This window comes from Panthera leo, chromosome A1 (assembly GCF_018350215.1).
Source record: "Panthera leo isolate Ple1 chromosome A1, P.leo_Ple1_pat1.1, whole genome shotgun sequence".
NCBI lineage: Eukaryota > Metazoa > Chordata > Mammalia > Carnivora > Felidae > Panthera > Panthera leo.
Genome location: NC_056679.1, coordinates 237,271,669 through 237,288,959, shown reverse-complemented (window position 1 = coordinate 237,288,959; position 17,291 = coordinate 237,271,669).

Below are 17,291 nucleotides of genomic sequence, written 5' to 3'. Positions count from 1 at the left end.
TCCGGGGGCCCCTCCCCGACCCTGCCTCCGCCCCACCATGCCGGTCCCCCCACCGCCTCCCAGGGCCAGTGAGTTTCTCTGTAGGGGAGAGGCTCTGCTCTCAGCGTTTTCCCCATAGGGCCGGGGGGAGGACCTATGACCCTTGCCCACACCTCCCTGACTTCCAGCCTCCTAGGAAGAGCGTGTAAACCCAAGTTGACTTGTCTGTCCCCCATAATTGGCCTTGGCAGCCTCCAGATTAGGTATAAAATTTGGATTTCTCCATCAGGACCCCCAGATTCCCACTACTCGCCTTTGTGGTGCTGGATACCAATTTCCTTCTCGTTACGATTTGTTCTCGTGTCCAGGGTCAGAATGATGGCCCAGAGCTGTGTTCCGAGTGTCATGACTGCAGCGGGATCCAGAGTCATTACTCCCGTTCGCAGAGTCCGGAACAAGGGGCGGGGCCCCCACCCCGTGCTCTGGGTCCGTCAAGGTCACGGCACCGAGACACATGCTTGGCCCGACACCTGCCGTCCCTCACGAAGGCTGACTTACTGCGTTGTTGCAAATACGGGGTTATGTCCGCCCTTCCGCTTCTGGATCAAGCTAAGTGTTGTGCATTTTATGCCAGATTGGCAATTTGTTGTGTCCTTTTCACGTGCTCTTACCGTGTATCTTGAGCTAAGCCCCTCTTGGGCTCTTCACTCCGAAAGAGGGCTGCTGTTTTCCCGGATATCTGGCCGCCAGTGCCAGGAGGAGTTCCTTCAACAGGAACCTTGCAAGTTTGCTCATTAATCGGATGCGTGTCACGGGAGCTGGGAGGTGGGGACACCTCTAACCGGGACAGAGTGTGGGAACCACCACCTGCTAACCGTTCCCGAAGGAAGCAGTGGGGGGTGGGGGGCTGGGATGATTCAAACAGGTGGCAAGAGAGGAGTCCTCTCGGACAGGAAGTGACGTGTGATGGGTGCCGCCTCGGGCCGCCGGGCTGTGTCCCCACCTGGGGGTGAGCCTTGTGCACGTCCTGCCCACGTCGGTAAAGCCGCTGGGATGTGGGCACAGACGGCAGCTGGCCTTCAACCCCGTGCTCGGCACCCTCCCCCGCCACGCCGGCCCCCAGCCTGGATGCGGAAGGCACGCTGTCCTTCACTTCCCTGCACTGCCCACGACAGCGACTGCTTACGCCAGTGACGAGGACTTGATGTCCGGCAAACATGTCCGTGAATCAGCCTGTGCCGCCTGGGGGTGGGAAAGAAGGAGCATATGCAGGCAAGAGAAAGCGTGGATCATGTTCCTCTGCTCTGGCCGACCCACGGCTAGGCTGCTGTAGAAATCTAGAGACGGGCGCTTTGGAATGTTCCCGGAAACCTGTCTCGCAAACACAGTATCTGGCTTCCCATCCTTGGTCTTTTCTGGAAATGAGAAGACACAGCTGAGGACACAGGTTTTGTTTTCTCTCTTTAATGTAAAGAATTCAGGGTTTTTTTTCCCCTCGTCATCCTTACTCTCATCCGGCAACCTCGTCTGGGAGAAAGAACTCGGTATTTTCCACGCCTTCCCGGAGGGCAAAGACCTAAGTGCAGGTCTGGTTTTGTGTTCATGCCCCCCCCAATCTCCACCCCGCCACCCCCCCCGGGACGGGACGGGCGCTCCCTGGAGGGATTGGGCCCAGCAGCCTGTCCGCTTTCCTGCCGGGTGCACAGCTCTCTGGCCTCCTCGCAGGCCAGAAATCGGTGGGTCGAAAGCAACTGCCTGCGTGGCACAGCGCGGCCCGAGACCCGCGAAAACGCCCGGCGGCCCGGAGGCGGTGCCTTCCCATCCGAGTGTGTCGTCTCGTGTCCTCCCACGGCAGGGTCACGTCGCGAAGCCCCCTCCGCGATGCGGAACTCCTGAAAGTGCCGGCAGTTTGACCAGAGCCGCTTACGGTCGCAGTCCGTCAAGAAGTGCACTCTCAACACGTTCAGAGTTATCTCTGAGTGAGATGTGCTCGTTTAAATACTGTAATTCCCATAATACCCTGACAAAAGCTCTATTCATGGTGCTGACAATACCGTCCTGTCTGCGCTTACCCAGAAAGTAAACATCACTGCCAAAGCCTGCTTAAGAGCCCTAAGCACATCCGTCATCCAGTCGGAACCGGTGACAGTTACGGCTTCTTTGCAAAAGCCGAGGTGCGCACTCCACGCGCCGCTCCTAGGGCCCGGTCACGTCCGAGCTGCGAGCCCGGGGTTGCACGCGAGGCGGGGAGAAGTGCCTCGACGGAGCCAAGCGCGCGGCCCGTGCCCCGGCTCGTAATCCCCCGGGAGGGACGGCTCACGCAGCTACGGGGTGGGCGCCGTTGCGACCTGACCTGTACACACGCTCCGTGGCACGGGGCTGCCTGCCTGGAAACCAGTGTCCTACGTCTTCAAGGTCCCAGGAGCACAGGGGACCTCGCGCCATGTCGCGTGCTCAGACGGGGCTCTGCCTGGGTTCTGCCAGAGCACAGTGTTGCTGGCCGCACGCAGACGCCTCTGACGACAGAGCCTGTGCGGGGTGGTTTTCAGAGGCAGCCCCTCCTCCGCGGTGCACACGCTCCGTGGCAGATGCTTCCCGGCTCAGGCCCGTGCTCACCAGGCTTCTGGGCCCTTCGGGGGAACTTCCGCGTTGTGGATCCACATCCGTTCCCCCCGCTCGCTGCCTTCCTCTTGGTATTCTGAGAGCAGAGACTGATTAGCCGCCGATGCCTCCTCTGAGCTCCCGTGTTCAAACCCAGCAGGTCGGAAAAGCTGTTTCCACGGGGCTGAGATAGGAGAGCGTCGGTGCAGGTGAAGCACCCTGGGTCCCAGGCAGGGAACCCCCGGGGCGCGTGCCGGATTTCTGGCTGTACTTTGCATACCATTGATCTCGCTGTCCGTGTCGAGCTCGTCGTTTGTTTGCAGGACGTGTGGCCCAGCTCCCTCTGCTCTTCATAAGTGCCAGCCTACATCCTGTCCTTAGGCCGACGGCCACCACCAGCCGTTATGCTGGCGTTTGAATAAAGCAAATGCGGCCCGGACTAGATTTCAGGTAGGTTTCAGACCTGAAACTTCGGTTTTTTTCCCTCTTAGAAGCCACTTGGTGGATGTGAAACGTCGGTGAATGTCCAGATCCTTATTGAAGGCGTCGGGGTTTTGTGCAATCAGTAGGAACCATCAGAGGCAGGTCCTTGCTTCCTCAGTGTCCCCGGCAGATCCCCGCATACAGCCTGCCTGAGTCCTTGACCGTTGGGATGTGCACGACGTCCCGGGCACAGCCGCCTCCTGCTCCTGCCCGTGTCACCCAAACGGCAGATTTCTGCCCAGCCCTGAGTCCACGGGCCCTCGGTGTAGAAACGCAATCCAGACCCTGACTGATATGGCGAGGATCAGAGTATAAGCTTTAACGCTCAGAATAACAATATAAATAAGCTTGTCTGCCGTGATTCTGTGGCCCTGCCCTTCCCCAGCAGAGACACTAAGTGACTGCACAGACCGTGCCCGTGACCGACCAACGCTCCCATCCTTCCTGCATTGCTGCCCCGAATGCATCGTGTCTACACGACAGACAGACGGTGGACAGACACACAGCACCCCCAAGCCTCGCAGGCCGGACAGACAGAGCCTCTCATATCTGCATTTAGTCCCATAGGCCTGGAGCTCCCCAAATGCACTGGGATCAACATTTCCACATTATTAATCGTCAAAAGTTGGGACATTTGGTCTATGCAGAATTGCTTTGGCCTCAGGAGACACAGACACTAGTCACGATGGTGAACTCACTCTACGTGGTGAGAAAAAGTGGAAAATTCACACATATCCGATGGTGCCAACAGGGGCTAGACTGATGATTTTTATGATCATTCTGTTCATGTGCACCCACAGACCCTGATATTAACTCCTCCTCTTTGCCCCAGACCTCAGTATACGGCAAGGAATCAGATCATCCTCTGGTAGGAGTTCCCACTGGGCCATGAGCTTCTGGAAGGGCAGGTGTGGCCTGGCCAGGGCTGAGGGAGGACACTCCCACCTGAATCTCCAGCAGCGCCTCCCGCTCCCGAGAGGACAGAATGAACCAGGGAAAGAAACCGGGTTGTGTCACAAGGACGACAGAGAGAGGCCCCAGGGCCACACTGTAAATGAGCCTATGGAATAATATGGAGACTTCTAGCGGAAGCCGGTGAATAGGAGACTCCCCAGCCCCTTCCCCACATGCATGCTTCTTCCTTCCTCTTCCAAGCTCAAGCCCCGTGAGCCTCCCCACCTTTCCAACAGCAGCCCAGCGACCCCTGCAGCCCAGCACCAGTGATGATGCAGTAGGGACCCGAGGGTCACGCCAGGGCAAGGTGGCCACTAGGTCAAGGGCGAGGCAAGGAAGTGCTCAGAGAAGGTTGTGACAGGTGGTCTTGTGGGGCTGGTGGCCACCCCCCCCCCCCGCCAACCCACTGTGTGGCCAGGCCCTGGGTCTGCAGGGAACCCCCAGTCCCTGGGGGGCAACATCCCTCCCTCCCCCATCCCGCCCGAACCTGAGTGCTCAGACTCAAACCCGCTGGCGCCCTCCTGAAGCTGCCACGTCGCGGCCACCACCTCAGACACTTTGCATTTTGGGCTCTAGGCTCAAAAGGTTTAGGTGCCCCTTTAAATTTCCTTCTAAGTTGTCAGTTATGAACATTTTCCTCTTTTCCGTCGAGAGGGCATGCAGTTCTGGGGTCGACACAGTTTCCGCGGCTGAGTTTGCCCCTAAGTTCAAACCGTGTGATATTTGGGATAAAAATAGCTGAGCGTCTGGAAAAGAAACAGGTTGCCCTGAGCGCCAGAGGTGATGATGTGGGCGCTGAGTGGTTTCTGTTTCTCTCGGAGGGTTTTCCAATCCCCGACTTCAAGGCAAGATTTTCATGCAGCCACCGAGACGATTTCAGAGCGTCACGTGAAGCAAAACCATGGGCCAGGACCCAGGACTCCTTTAATCTTAGAAAAAGTCTCCCTATTGGGACACACCTTTGTTCTTCCTGTGCTGTCATTAATTTCCCCCTTGAACACACTTTCTCCCTCTGACACAATAATGATTTTATTTGAGCCGCTGATGATTATCGGGCTGTGTCAGACTTGAAAACTGCAATTTGGAAAAAGTGGGTCCTGTGCCCTGACACAGCCGAGGCCGCCTCTCCCCTTTCTCCCCTTTCAAAGGCAGGTTTCAGAGCACTCCTTCTAGACTTCAGCTGACATTCTCTGTGCAGGGATTTGAAATCCCGTAGAATATTAAAGGCCCATCTTTGTCTTCAAAATGTACTTTTAAAACCTGTTCTCTGTAGGCCTGTTTTAGTCCCTGGATAATTCTAAGTGACATTAAACAGCAAATGAATGAGACCCGGCACGAAATGCTCAATGGAAATGTATGTTTCGAGACATCATTGACTAAGGTGGGTGCAGTGAGCTGAACCACTGTAGGCAGCCTGGGTATCTGCATCCCAGCCTGCCCCACCCAGCCCATGTCCAGGGGGTCCCCTGCCCCACCCATCCCAGGAGATCCAGCCCCGGTGAGGGCCATCCTGGTGAGAACCAGCCCTGGTGAGATCCAGCCCCAGGAGAACCAGCCCCAGGAGAACCAGCCGAGGTGAGAACCATCCCCAGGAGAACCTTCTCCAGTGAGAACCATCCCCAGGAGAACCTTCTCCAGTGAGAACCAGCCCCAGGAGAACCTTCTCCAGTGAGAACCAGCCCCAGGAGAACCTTCTCCAGTGAGAACCATCCCTAGGAGAACCTTCTCCAGTGAGAACCAGCCCCAGGAGAACCAGCCCTGGTGAGATCCACACAGGAAGAGCCAGAAGGCCATCCCCTAGAGCTGCTCTGTGACTGTTGATGCTGAAACGGGGTGGCAAGAGCCACAGCCATCAAACAAGACATCGGAACGAGACAGCTGGGGCTCTCCCTGGGTGCGGGAAAGAAATAGGAAAAAGTAAAATTTTCAAGTAAGATGCAAGTAATAACAGCCCTCTTTTATGATTTTTTTCTTTATTGTCATCAAGAAATTTGACAACTTCAGGAAGGATGGCCCTTCGTCCTGCAGTGAGGGGCTCCTCTCAGAACTCAGTGGTGTGCAAAGCCTGCTCCCACGCCCCTGCTACCCCTTGTCCTGCTCCCCCCACCCCTACGCCTACCCCCCTCCATCCCCCCACCCCCCACCCCCCCTTCTTCCCAGTCACCACTTCCCACCCCCGCAGTCTCTGGGTCTGGGGTCCTTGACTGTGTTCCCCCTTTCTGTCCGCCCCGTGGCAGGTGTGGTGCCTTCCTCCTCCCGCCGGTCCGGCCATCCCACACCTGGCACAGGTGCGCGTTCCTGGTCCCAGTTCTCTGGGGTGGAGGACGTTGTCGAAGACGCGGCTCCGTGGTCTGTTCCGTGGAGCCTCACGACGGGGCTGGCAGTCTGGGGCACCCAGCGGGGCCGCCGCTGCTCTCCGGGGCGAGGCCCGCCACGGGTCTCCCTGCCTCCCAGGGCCCTGCAGTCGTGGGCGGCCCGAGCCTCCCGGGCCCAACAGATGCTGCTGTGGGTCCTGCCCGCGCACGCCAGCTTCACGGCCGCCAGCTTCTGCGGGCCGGGCTCCCGGACAGCCCCGGGGTGAAGGACACCACAGCCCTGAAGGACAGGGGCAGGTGAGGGGCCGCGTCAGGGTCATCTTGACGCCCCCCGGCTCTGTCACACCTGTCGGGGGCCTGGTGTCCAGGGCGGGAAGGCTGCCGAGGCACCATGTTCTCAGCCAAGGAAGCTTTGGTGCTGTCAGGTGACAGTTTTGGTTGTGGCGACCAGCGAGGGCTTCTGGTGGCTGGTGGGTAGAGGCCAACGGACGTCCTTCGATGCCTGGTACAGGCCACCGCCGGGGACAGCCTGGCCCCGCAGGGACAACAGCGGCCCCAGCCAGGATCCGGGTCTGAATTCCCCCTGGTTCAGGGGACCCTGGAAAAGTCACCCGCCCTCCAGGACCCTCCGTGGCCCCCCCATAAAATGGAGGGAGTGACAGCCACTCTCCCCTGGAAAAGCTGTAGCCGTGACCGCGTGTGATGCCGTGTGTAAAATGCTGGCCACGCTCAGTGCAGGAAATAGCCGCAGCCGTCACCACGCTTTATTTACCAAATACACACGGAAACGTCCCAAGCCTGTGGAATTCTTGTCTGGCAGCTACGTCGACAAAAAATACTTTCAAAATATCTTCCCCGATATTGTGTCTGAGTGTAGCATATACCTCACTACAACGAGCCAGTAAATACACCAAATAAAAACGAAACGTGCCCCAGGGGCCCTCTCTTGCCCGCGATGGGTCCGCGTCAACGGAAGTTCACAGACACTGGCTGGTAGGTGGTTATTCTGCCTCCACACGAAATGTTCTCTTCTTTGAGTAACGTGGCTCTGAGACCAAGCATAGTGGGTGTGTGCTCAGTATTTCGGGGAGGAACAGTGGGGCACTTTGTCAAGAAGACCCTGTCCCTGCCACAGTTAGGTCTGGTCTGGCTGCGACCCTGAGGTCAAAGGTGAGGAGAGCCCCAATGGGACTGTGTTCACTTCTGTGGCTACTCTACGCGAAGTCGTCTCCCCGACAAACACACCTACATCTGCCAGCGCGGTAGGGTTTTCGTTTCCTTCCGTGAAACAATAATTAAACACTGCAATCTGCTGTCCACATGGTAAGTTAAATGTTTCTTTCTTCTTGGGCGCGGTCCGGTCCGTGTGCACGCCACTTTGCCGACGGGAGCGCCACCCACATCGGCGTATTTTTGCAACATCACTTTTACTCGGGTGGTAACTCAATTAATTAGAAAGATTGGAATCGCATGGAGTTGCATACTTTGCTAACTAGCATAAACTTGTCACAGTCGCCTGATGTGAAATAGTATCCAGAGAATGTCTAATATAAAATCGCGGGTAAGAAACGGTACCGCCTGCGTGTATAAGTGGGAACAAATTTGTGACAGTGAAGAACCCATGACCCAGATGGCATTCGAGGTCATCAAAGCCCTTCACATTTTCACCCCTGAGCCCCGAGATCATGCTGGGCTTTTTCTTGACCATAAGCCTTAGACGGTCACCCCCATGCGGCGTTCTGGGAGAGTTCACCCCCACGTAAGAAATAACATGCTCTTAGACACTCTGTCTTTTAAAATGTCTCGTATATATTTGACAACTTTAATATGAAGCCCCCGGTAAAATGCCACTCCCATAAGAACACATTAATAGAGATCTTTCCATAAACAGCCTCGGAAAATGGAAGGAAAGCCTTTGAACATTTTCAAAGAGATGCTGTGTTTTCACACAGAGGTGAATTTGCTGTTGCACAATAAAGAGAATCAGATACTTATCAAACCTTCCACGGCGTAGCTCTTTATCTGTGGATCGCAGCCCCGTGTGGCCCCTGCAACTGTTTTAAGTCCCTGGAAGTAGCTTCTGGAAGAAGCCACCTCACGGGGGTCGCATTCGGGGAGAGACAGGATGCGTCTCCAACTGACCTGAGTGATCCAGATCCTCTCCTCTCGTCCACACCCTCTCAAGGCCAAGGCCTAGCTGGGCGTCTTCATGCTCTGAGGAAAATCGTCTTCGGAAAATCTCAAAAACGTGGTGTAAACATGGGGCGATCTCGCTGAGAGGTCAGTGAAGCTTGTGTCCCCTCCCCAGTAGCAGGTGAGCAAGTGTGGAATCGTGCCCAGTCACAAAACGCTCCCGATTATAACTGCTGAAGAGGACAGAGCTTGGAATGTCAAGTGCCTAGAAGGGTCGCTGCGGAGTTCTGCACGCATGGTGCCCACAACTGAGGCTCTTTGCTCGCAAGGGGCTCCCTCCGCTCCTGGGGTCCCCTCTGGTCTCTCCGTTTAGCTTCTGTCCAGCGGCCGGTCTTCATGTGCAGAGTTCCCTAGTCCTAAAGCCAGGACTTTTTCGTGGAGGGCTTTTTTGTGTCGGTGGGTTTGCTTTGGTGTTTAGCGCTCAGCCCCCTTGGAGAAGGATCAAACGTTTAACTGCACGGAGTTTCTCGCATCCAGTATGATCTACTCTGATTTTAAAGCATCCAAGTGGCTGCAGCTTGAGAAGATGGGGGATGGGTCCTTCACCCAAGCAGAGCCTCTACAGGAGCCGCGTTGGGTCGGAGCAGACGGTCTCCTTGGAGGACGGGGCACGGTGTGTGTGTGTCTAAGATGTGGCCACATCAGGCTATTCATTTAAAGGTGGGGCCATCTCAGGGTGCCCCATCTCAGGGGCTCAGTCGGCTGAGCGTCCGACATCAGCTCAGGTCATGATCTCACGGCTCGTGGGTTCAACCCCCACATCGGGCTCTGGGCTGACAGCTCAGAGCCTGGAACCTGCTTCACATCCTGTGTCCCCCTCTGTCTCTGCTCCTTGCCATTCACACTCTGTCTTTCTCTCTCTCTCTCAAAAACAAAACATTAAAAAAAAAGTTAGAGGCCACCTCCTATGAAATGCAGCCTAAGAAAATTATTAGAAATGCCATGTGGATTTGTGCATACAGATGTGTATCATGCTGTCATTTGTAGGCAAAAGTGTAAATCGCTTACAAGTCCACTCTCAGGGAAAATGACCAACAGTACAGTGTGTCCATACGATAAAACCTATGTAACAGCGTGCGATATTTCTAAAATATTTTTTAATGTTTATTTATTTTTGAGAGACAGAGAGAGACAGAGCGTGAGAGGGGGAGGGGCAGAGAGAGAGGAAGACCCAGAATCCAAAGCGGGCTCCAGGCTCCGAGCTGTCAGCACAGAGCCCGACGTGGGGCTCGAACTCACAGACCGCGAGATGATGACCTGAGCTGAAGTCGGACACCCACCCGACTGAGCCACCAGGCGCCCCAATATTTCTCATGTCGTGAACTTTAAATAGTAGAATTTCCAAACTGCGTAATGATCCCAAACTTATCAGAGAAAAACATAAATGTCTGCATATACATCAGTAAAAGTCCGGGGGAAAACTACTTTACATGTTTAGAATAGATCCGGGAAGTGCGATCATGGGTTCTTTAAACAAACAAACAAACAAACACGTTTTCACATATTCAAGTCAATCATATTGAAACGGTACGTTCAAGGCAAATTGCTCTCCGTGACGAACGAGCCCGCTGTGCTGTGAACGGACAGAGACGACTCCTGCCCGCAGCACAGGGGGCAGCGAGGCACAGGGGAGCCCGGCATCTGAAAGCGTGATGCCCCCGGGCTGCTTCCGGGGCAGATCCGAGCCGTGGGACCCTGCACGGCCACCCCCGCGCGTCCCAAGGAGACCCGTGCCCGGAGGAACGCCCGTGACACCGTTTTGTGAGGAGAAGCAGCTGCGAAATGCCCGTCTGCCAACACGCAGCGTGGACGTTTTTGTCTCTTCTTCGAGTGACGGACTGTGAGTGTCCAGACTCACGTCTGATGCCTGGTTTGGGGGCTGTAACGACCCCAAGTGAAGCTCCAGGCGTGACTCCGGGTCCCTCGGGGGGTCTGGTGACACCTGGTGACGGAGAAAGAGGTGGGGTCACCTCTGAGGAGCTTTGTGACCCACACCGAGCCTTTGACGAATGTCCACTCCCTGTGGTGGGAACGCGACCCGCGTGAGCGAAAAGTTAGAACAAAGGCAACTCGACCGGGGGCTGGCCAGCTCCCGTCGCCTCGGCGTGCCCGCAGAGCGTCGACGAGCCTCCGAGGTCCCCATCGGACGCAGCCTTCGGCCACAGAGGGGCATCAGAGGAGCCGAGCGGAGGAGACCGTGCGTCGCCGCCTCCGATTAGAGGCTTAATTGCCTTCTTGAAACACAACACGGCGATCACGCCCGCGATGGCTGTTTCCTCGTGGCGCACGGCACGCAGCGAGCCGGGGGATGAAACGATCCCTACAGTCAAAGGAATGACTGTATTTGTGGTAAATTCCTTTGAGAATAATTTTGCTTTCAACCCCGGGTGGGAGGGTGTCTTTGATACAAGACATGAAGTATTACCCAAGGCGGAGGACGGGGGGGCCGCACCTGACAGGTGTGCTCCTGGTCCCGGGCCAGGTAACTCACTAAGACTAACCTGGGGCACATTTGCATTCGAAAACCGGGCCTGACATCCAGAGAAATCAAAGAGCCTGACACAGCTGAAGGTTTTATATTTGGAAATGAAGCGAAAATGCCGGAGCCCGGTTCCAGGGACGAACTGCAGTGAGTTCAGTTGGGCCGAGCCCGGCTCAGGGACGGAGGGGAAGGCCCGGACTGCCTCCTTCAGTCTGTGCTGAGGGCTTCCCCTGGACACACCGGGCGCGCCTCACCACCTCTGTTTCCCTGCACGGCGGCGTGTAGGGGGGCCGGGGAGGGGCCCCCAGGACCCAAAGCGCTCTGCTCTGTTGGCGTCTGGGACCGCCTCGACTCCCGAATGCCCACAGAGGGACTCGACAGAGGAAAAGAAATATTTACGGCAGGGGGACGGGTGGAGATGAGAGGGAGGGGGAGAGAGAGATTTTTATTTCTTGGGTAGTAGCTGTCAAATGGAAATAGAAATTGTAGAAAATAAGCAATTTAGAGGACGTGCAAAGGATTGTTAAAAAAAACAAAAACAAAAAACTGGCCCCGCTTTCTGTAGAACTGAATTTCCCGTATAAACCCAGACTTGAAGTGGGGCCACGTGTTATCTCCTCACACGGTGATTAGGTTTAGTCCTCATGCTGTTGACCTTACTATTATCTGGTTCTAACGGAGGGGGCGCTGCCCCTGGCTCATCCGTGGGACACACTCAGCTTTGTGTCTGGGGAACGTGCACACCTGCCCTTTGGGGAGAGGCGCTCCCTCCCTCCCTCCCTGCTGTTGCTGCTGCTGCGGCCCAGGACCCAGGGGCCAGTCCGGGGGCCCCAGCACGGCTCCCCTGCGTCAGGAGACCCAGACCCCTTGAGACCCTCGGCCACTCAGCCACGGATGTGGAATCCCTCCCAGACAACGGCTTCTGTTGTCTCCAACACCGGCAACAAATGTTTTATTGTTTTTGTTTTAAATTCCGCTCTTGTGTAAAAATGATTTGCTTTGTTTATGGAAATCTCTGGCGGAGATGAAGGTTAGAACGCTTTCCTCCGACAGTTTGCTTCATTTGTAAAGAATTTATTTTTCGGGTTACAATGGACTGAATGTTTGTTCCCCTCCCCGCCCCCGCTTCATACACTGAAATCCTAACCTCCGAGGTGATGGTGTTCGAAGGTGGGTCTTGGGGATGTGATCAGCCTGGCAGGGTGGTGCCCCCGTGGATGGGGTTAGTGTCCTTATAAAGAGGCCCCAGGGAGCCCCCTGGCTCCATCATCCAGGTGAGGACACGGTGAGAAGGCAGAGTCTGCGAAGCAGGAAGCACATCTCGTCAGACATCGAATCTGCCGGCAGCCTGAACTCGAATTTCCAGCCTCCAGAACTGTGAGAAGTGAGTTTATGTCGTGTAACCTGCCGTCCGTAGTGTCTGTTATAGGCCTGGTCGTAACCCCTTGTTCTGTTAACAGACAGGTTTCTCGATGCAATCCAGCGCCCACGAGGCCGGCTCCTGATGGAGGTCCAAGGACACGGGAGGGTGAGGGCAGAGCTGTTCCTTGGAACCTCCTCACGCATGGCCTGAGGGACCCGAGCCCCTGTCCCCGCAGGGGGGCGGAACCAGACTGGGAAGCATGCATCTGATGTTATTACAGTCTTCAGGGACGGGGGTTGAAGGAACAAATTCCTGCCCCTTCCAGCTCTTATCAGCCCCGAGACTCTCAGAAAAGGAACCAAGTGGGACCTGGGGCCATCAGCTCTAAGCCGGCAAGCGAAGTCCCCTCCCCTTGCCGGGTGTCTGGGTGACACAGCTCATGATTCTCTGGCCGCGAGCAGCACCGCAGAGACGGGCCAGGTGGACTGATGAGCCACAGCCCCCAGGAACCACTTTTCCACCCTCCTGCTTTCATGCAGAGAGCCGGCCTGTCACTCGGGGCACAAACACTACGGGGCAAGTGGAGACCCCTCCCTGCAGCTGACACAGATTCTGTTTTCTCCTGGAAGACGGTGTGGTTTGGATTTCAGGGAATCCGTGCCACCTAACCTTGAGCAGCTGGGAAGATCCAGCCACCTGTGTGTCCCCCCAGGCCGTGCAGAGCCCCCTAACTTGTCACTCAAGAAGTGGCAACCAGTAAGTTTGAAAGGCGGTGCTTTCTGGATAAACCACACGGCAGGGCTGGAGGTGACGCGGGCTCCGTGCCGGGAACACGCGCGTCCCCCCAAACCTGCCTGGGGTGTGTGTCATTCTGGGGGCACGCTGTTCCCACGAGAGGGGGTGTGGAGACCCCCACAGAGCCTATGGATTTCGTACCCTACTATTAAAGTGAAACTGCCCCTTGTGGCTTGTCTGGTTAAACACCTTCTTCACATCTCATTACACGGCAAAGCACCATGCTTTTCATTTCTAAGATGTGATTAAACTCGCCTTCATTCTTGTTTGAGGCTTGGAACCTTTTATTTTGGGGGAAGAAAAAAGTAGACTTCAGAAGGGAGCGGTCTAGCGCCCTGACACTTGGTGAGCCCACGAAATTTAATCCTTCACACTCTCTCCCGGGGTGATTTCAATTAAATTTGTTCAAAATTTATCAGTTTCCTGCATGTTGGCATAAATGATTCAGGACCCCTTATGCATCCACTGAGTGGAAGGTGTTGAAGGGTACACACTATTGTTATAACTTTTCAGTTTCTTCGCAAATTCACCTAATAGGAGTTTCTATTATTTAAAACCCTGGCCTCGCACTCAGTGGCCCTGACGCTGTTGTAGCGGTGCCGTCTCATGACCCATGCAGATGTGGGGACAGTCCCGAGGTACAAGAGCTGTGCATTCCCCCGGCTCGTGCTCCCGCTCCGCTGTCTTCCAGGACGTAAAATGTGGCGTTTACTCTCCTCACGAGTCTCCGGACACTGAGCGCCAGGCGGACGGTGAGGGAACGCGTGGGGGAAACTCCAGGTGGCCGGTTCAGGCAGCAGAAATTAATTATACTTGGGAACAGGGTCATAGGACACTGCATAGGCTAACTTACGCAACACCGAGAAAATACATCGGGGCTGAGAGGACGACACTTCAGAGGACATAAATCCTTGACATAACGCTAGATGTGTGCGTGGGCACACAGACTGCCATCAAACTACACTTCTCCATCTAAAACAGTTCACTGGGTGCTTTACGCCCTCGAGAACTTACCTACCATTAGGCAACGGTGTGTTGATGCGAAATCTCTATCGTGGGCTACAGAGGAAGCACTTTTGTTTTTTCCTTTGAAGAATTATGTTCGTGAGAATTCTGGGAATCTAGTTTCTTCTCCACTTGACTAACTATGGATGATGTCGACATGAAAACGAATTCCTCACTCCCACACCAGACAAAAAGCGCATCCTCACCCGGAAGCACTCTTCAGCTAGAGATTAGAGGTCACCAGAAGAAAATGAATGGAACTCGAGTTAATAAGGAGGAATTGTAATAACCACGGGATGGTTTTAACTAGCTCTTTACCTTCTAGGACACTGACCCTTTGAATTCTTCAAACTGAAGAAGGTGCGTGAAGAGTTTTTACGCCTTGGCCGGCATGGAAAGAAATCTCAGAGTTAGAACTGCATCCCTCGTCTGGTGGACAGAGGTGAGGTTACTCCTCCCTCATTCCCAATAACCTCTTGCTCCAAGTGAGTTCCTGAAAGCCAAGCCTGGCAAAATGATGTGTTCCCTGAGTCCTAGATCCACCCACTCATGTCTCCACCGTGAGGTGTATCAGGGCATCTCACAAGAGATGTGTCTTAGTGAACTTGACCCGATCTCTTATTTCATCTGAAACAAGGACTCTCTCACTCCCTCTGACTGCCAGTTTCGGAGGGAAAAATGCATTCAGTTCTTGCTTTGTTTTTCCTTGACTCCAGTCCATGGTGGCTTTCCAAGATACACAGCTGTAGGAATCTCTGAGGACTTTCTTCCGAAGACCAGACTTTCCTAGGTCTTGAGCTCACATTGCCCTTGGCAATGTGGGTGTTAAGGACCTCAGTCCAGGGGCAACCGGGGGGCTCCTTTGGTTAAGTGTCCAACTCTTCATTTTAGCTCGTGTCATGATCTCACTGTTGGTGGGTTCAAGCCCCATATCAGTTTCCATGATGACAGTGCAGAGCCTGCTTGGGATTCCCTCTCTCTCTCTCTCTCCCTTTCTCCCTCTCTCTCTCTGTTCCTTCCTCACTCTCTCTCTCTCTCTCTCAAAATAAATAAATAAGCTCAAAAAAAAAAAAAAAAAAGAACCTCAGTCCCACCAGTGGATGATCAAAAAATGTTGGAATGCTGCAGCCTGGAGGTCATGGGGTGGAGCAGATTTCTCTCCAGTCACTGAAACCCTCCTCTGATATAATTTTTCATGGTGGAGTCATTGGACTTGGGCTGGGGACCCTTCACCGTATGGCCATGAAGGACAGAAATTTCATGAATCTTTAGCCTTTGCCAACACAGTGCCGGTGGTGATCCCATCACTGTGACAACAAATACACTCTCACACACTCCAGATACCTAGTAAAGGAGAGAAGCACACACACAAACAAAAATAAATCTATAAATAAGTAAGTAAATAAATGAATAAATCTTTAAAGGAGACGTGAAGGTCACACCAACTACAAAACTGCAAAGCCAACACAATCTGTCTGGGGCTGACTTCTCAATGGAAACAGTGGAAGCTGGAGTATAGTGTGTGATGTATTTTAAATGCTGAGGGAAAACAACTGCTGAAACAGAATTCTATGACGTGTGACACAGAAAAGTCCTGCAAAAGTCAAGGCAGGAAAGAGAATCTCAACAGAATCGGTGGATTAAGGACCTCTGAAAATTGTCTCGTCCATAAAACCAAGGAGAACAGTGCATCAAGTTTGCCAGAATCAACTTTTTCAAACCTCTGGAAATTAACCGAAGACTTATAGCAATCTAGGGAGTACTTATTCAAGAAAAACAACTAAATATCATTAGGAAGAGAGCTGCATGGTATTTTAACCTGCCCTATCCCCACATTCTCACCCCCAGTCCTCTGGTAGGCTTGAACAGCAACGGCCCACAGTCATGGTGAAAACCAGCAGCCTGACAGCCACTGGAACGGGAAGAATGAGTCTGGAGATCCTTCAAAACCTCTTCCCCCAGTTGGCATGTTTTGATTCCTCTGGTAACTCCCTGAGAGACTCACTCATGAGGCTGTCTTCATTTAACCTCATTTGGAGTTCACCCAGCAGAGCAGCCCTTTACCCAGTGGTGTGCGTCAGCAACAATTAGAGGCAATTTTTGAACTTTGAGGTTGCTTAAGGCAATAGGTAACAGTTGGGGCAACTCTGTGCTAAGCAATCGATCAATCAGTCAATAAAAGGAAAAGTCAGGAAGTGAGACGTCTGTAAAGGCTTGGAAAACTCCAAGATATTCTTTGGAATCTAGATGGACATGTGCATATGCAGAGTTGAGCATATGCTCAAGAAAGAGCGAGAAGACCTCAAGCTCTCACCTTTAGCTACCGCCCCTGCACAGGCAGGAGGTGAAGGAGAGGGTCAAGTTGTAATCTGCCTGACTGTGTGTTGAAGATGCTCCTCCACATTCACACAGAGTCCCTCAGCAAAGACTGGTAGACTTATGGGTTCCAGGCATGCAAGGGTATACCAGATCTCCCTCTCTCCAACATCCAGGAAAGTTTCAGCATACAAGGTCAGTATACAACCAGCAATTGTATTTCTTTACTCTTAGGAATGAACAATCTGAAAATAAGATTAAGAAAACAAGCCATTTAGAATGGCATCAGTATATTTAGGAATTAATTCAAAAGAAGTGGGAGATTTGTGCACTGAAAACTACAACACAGCACTAAAGTAAGTTAACTAAAACTTAAATAAATGGAAATACATCTGTGTCTGAATTGGAAGACTTAACGTCAAGGTGAAAATATTCTTCCAAATTGATCTATAAAGTCATCATGATTCTAGCCATTTTCCCAGCCGGGTAGAGTGTGTGTGTGTGTGTGTGTGTGTGTGTGTGTGTGCTCACAAGTGCACACGCACACACAGATATTGAAAAGCTGATCCTAAAATTTGTATTAAAATTCAAAGGATCCAAAATAGTCAAAACAATCTTGAAAAAGAACAAAGTCAGAAGACTCACACTTTGCAATTTCAAGCTTACTACAAATCTACAATAATCACTACTGTGTGAAAATGACATAAAGATAGACGGATAGATCGATGCTCTAGAAGTGAGATGCAGAAGTAAATTCAGCCATCTATGGTTGACTGATCATTGACAAAGAAGTCAAGATCATTCG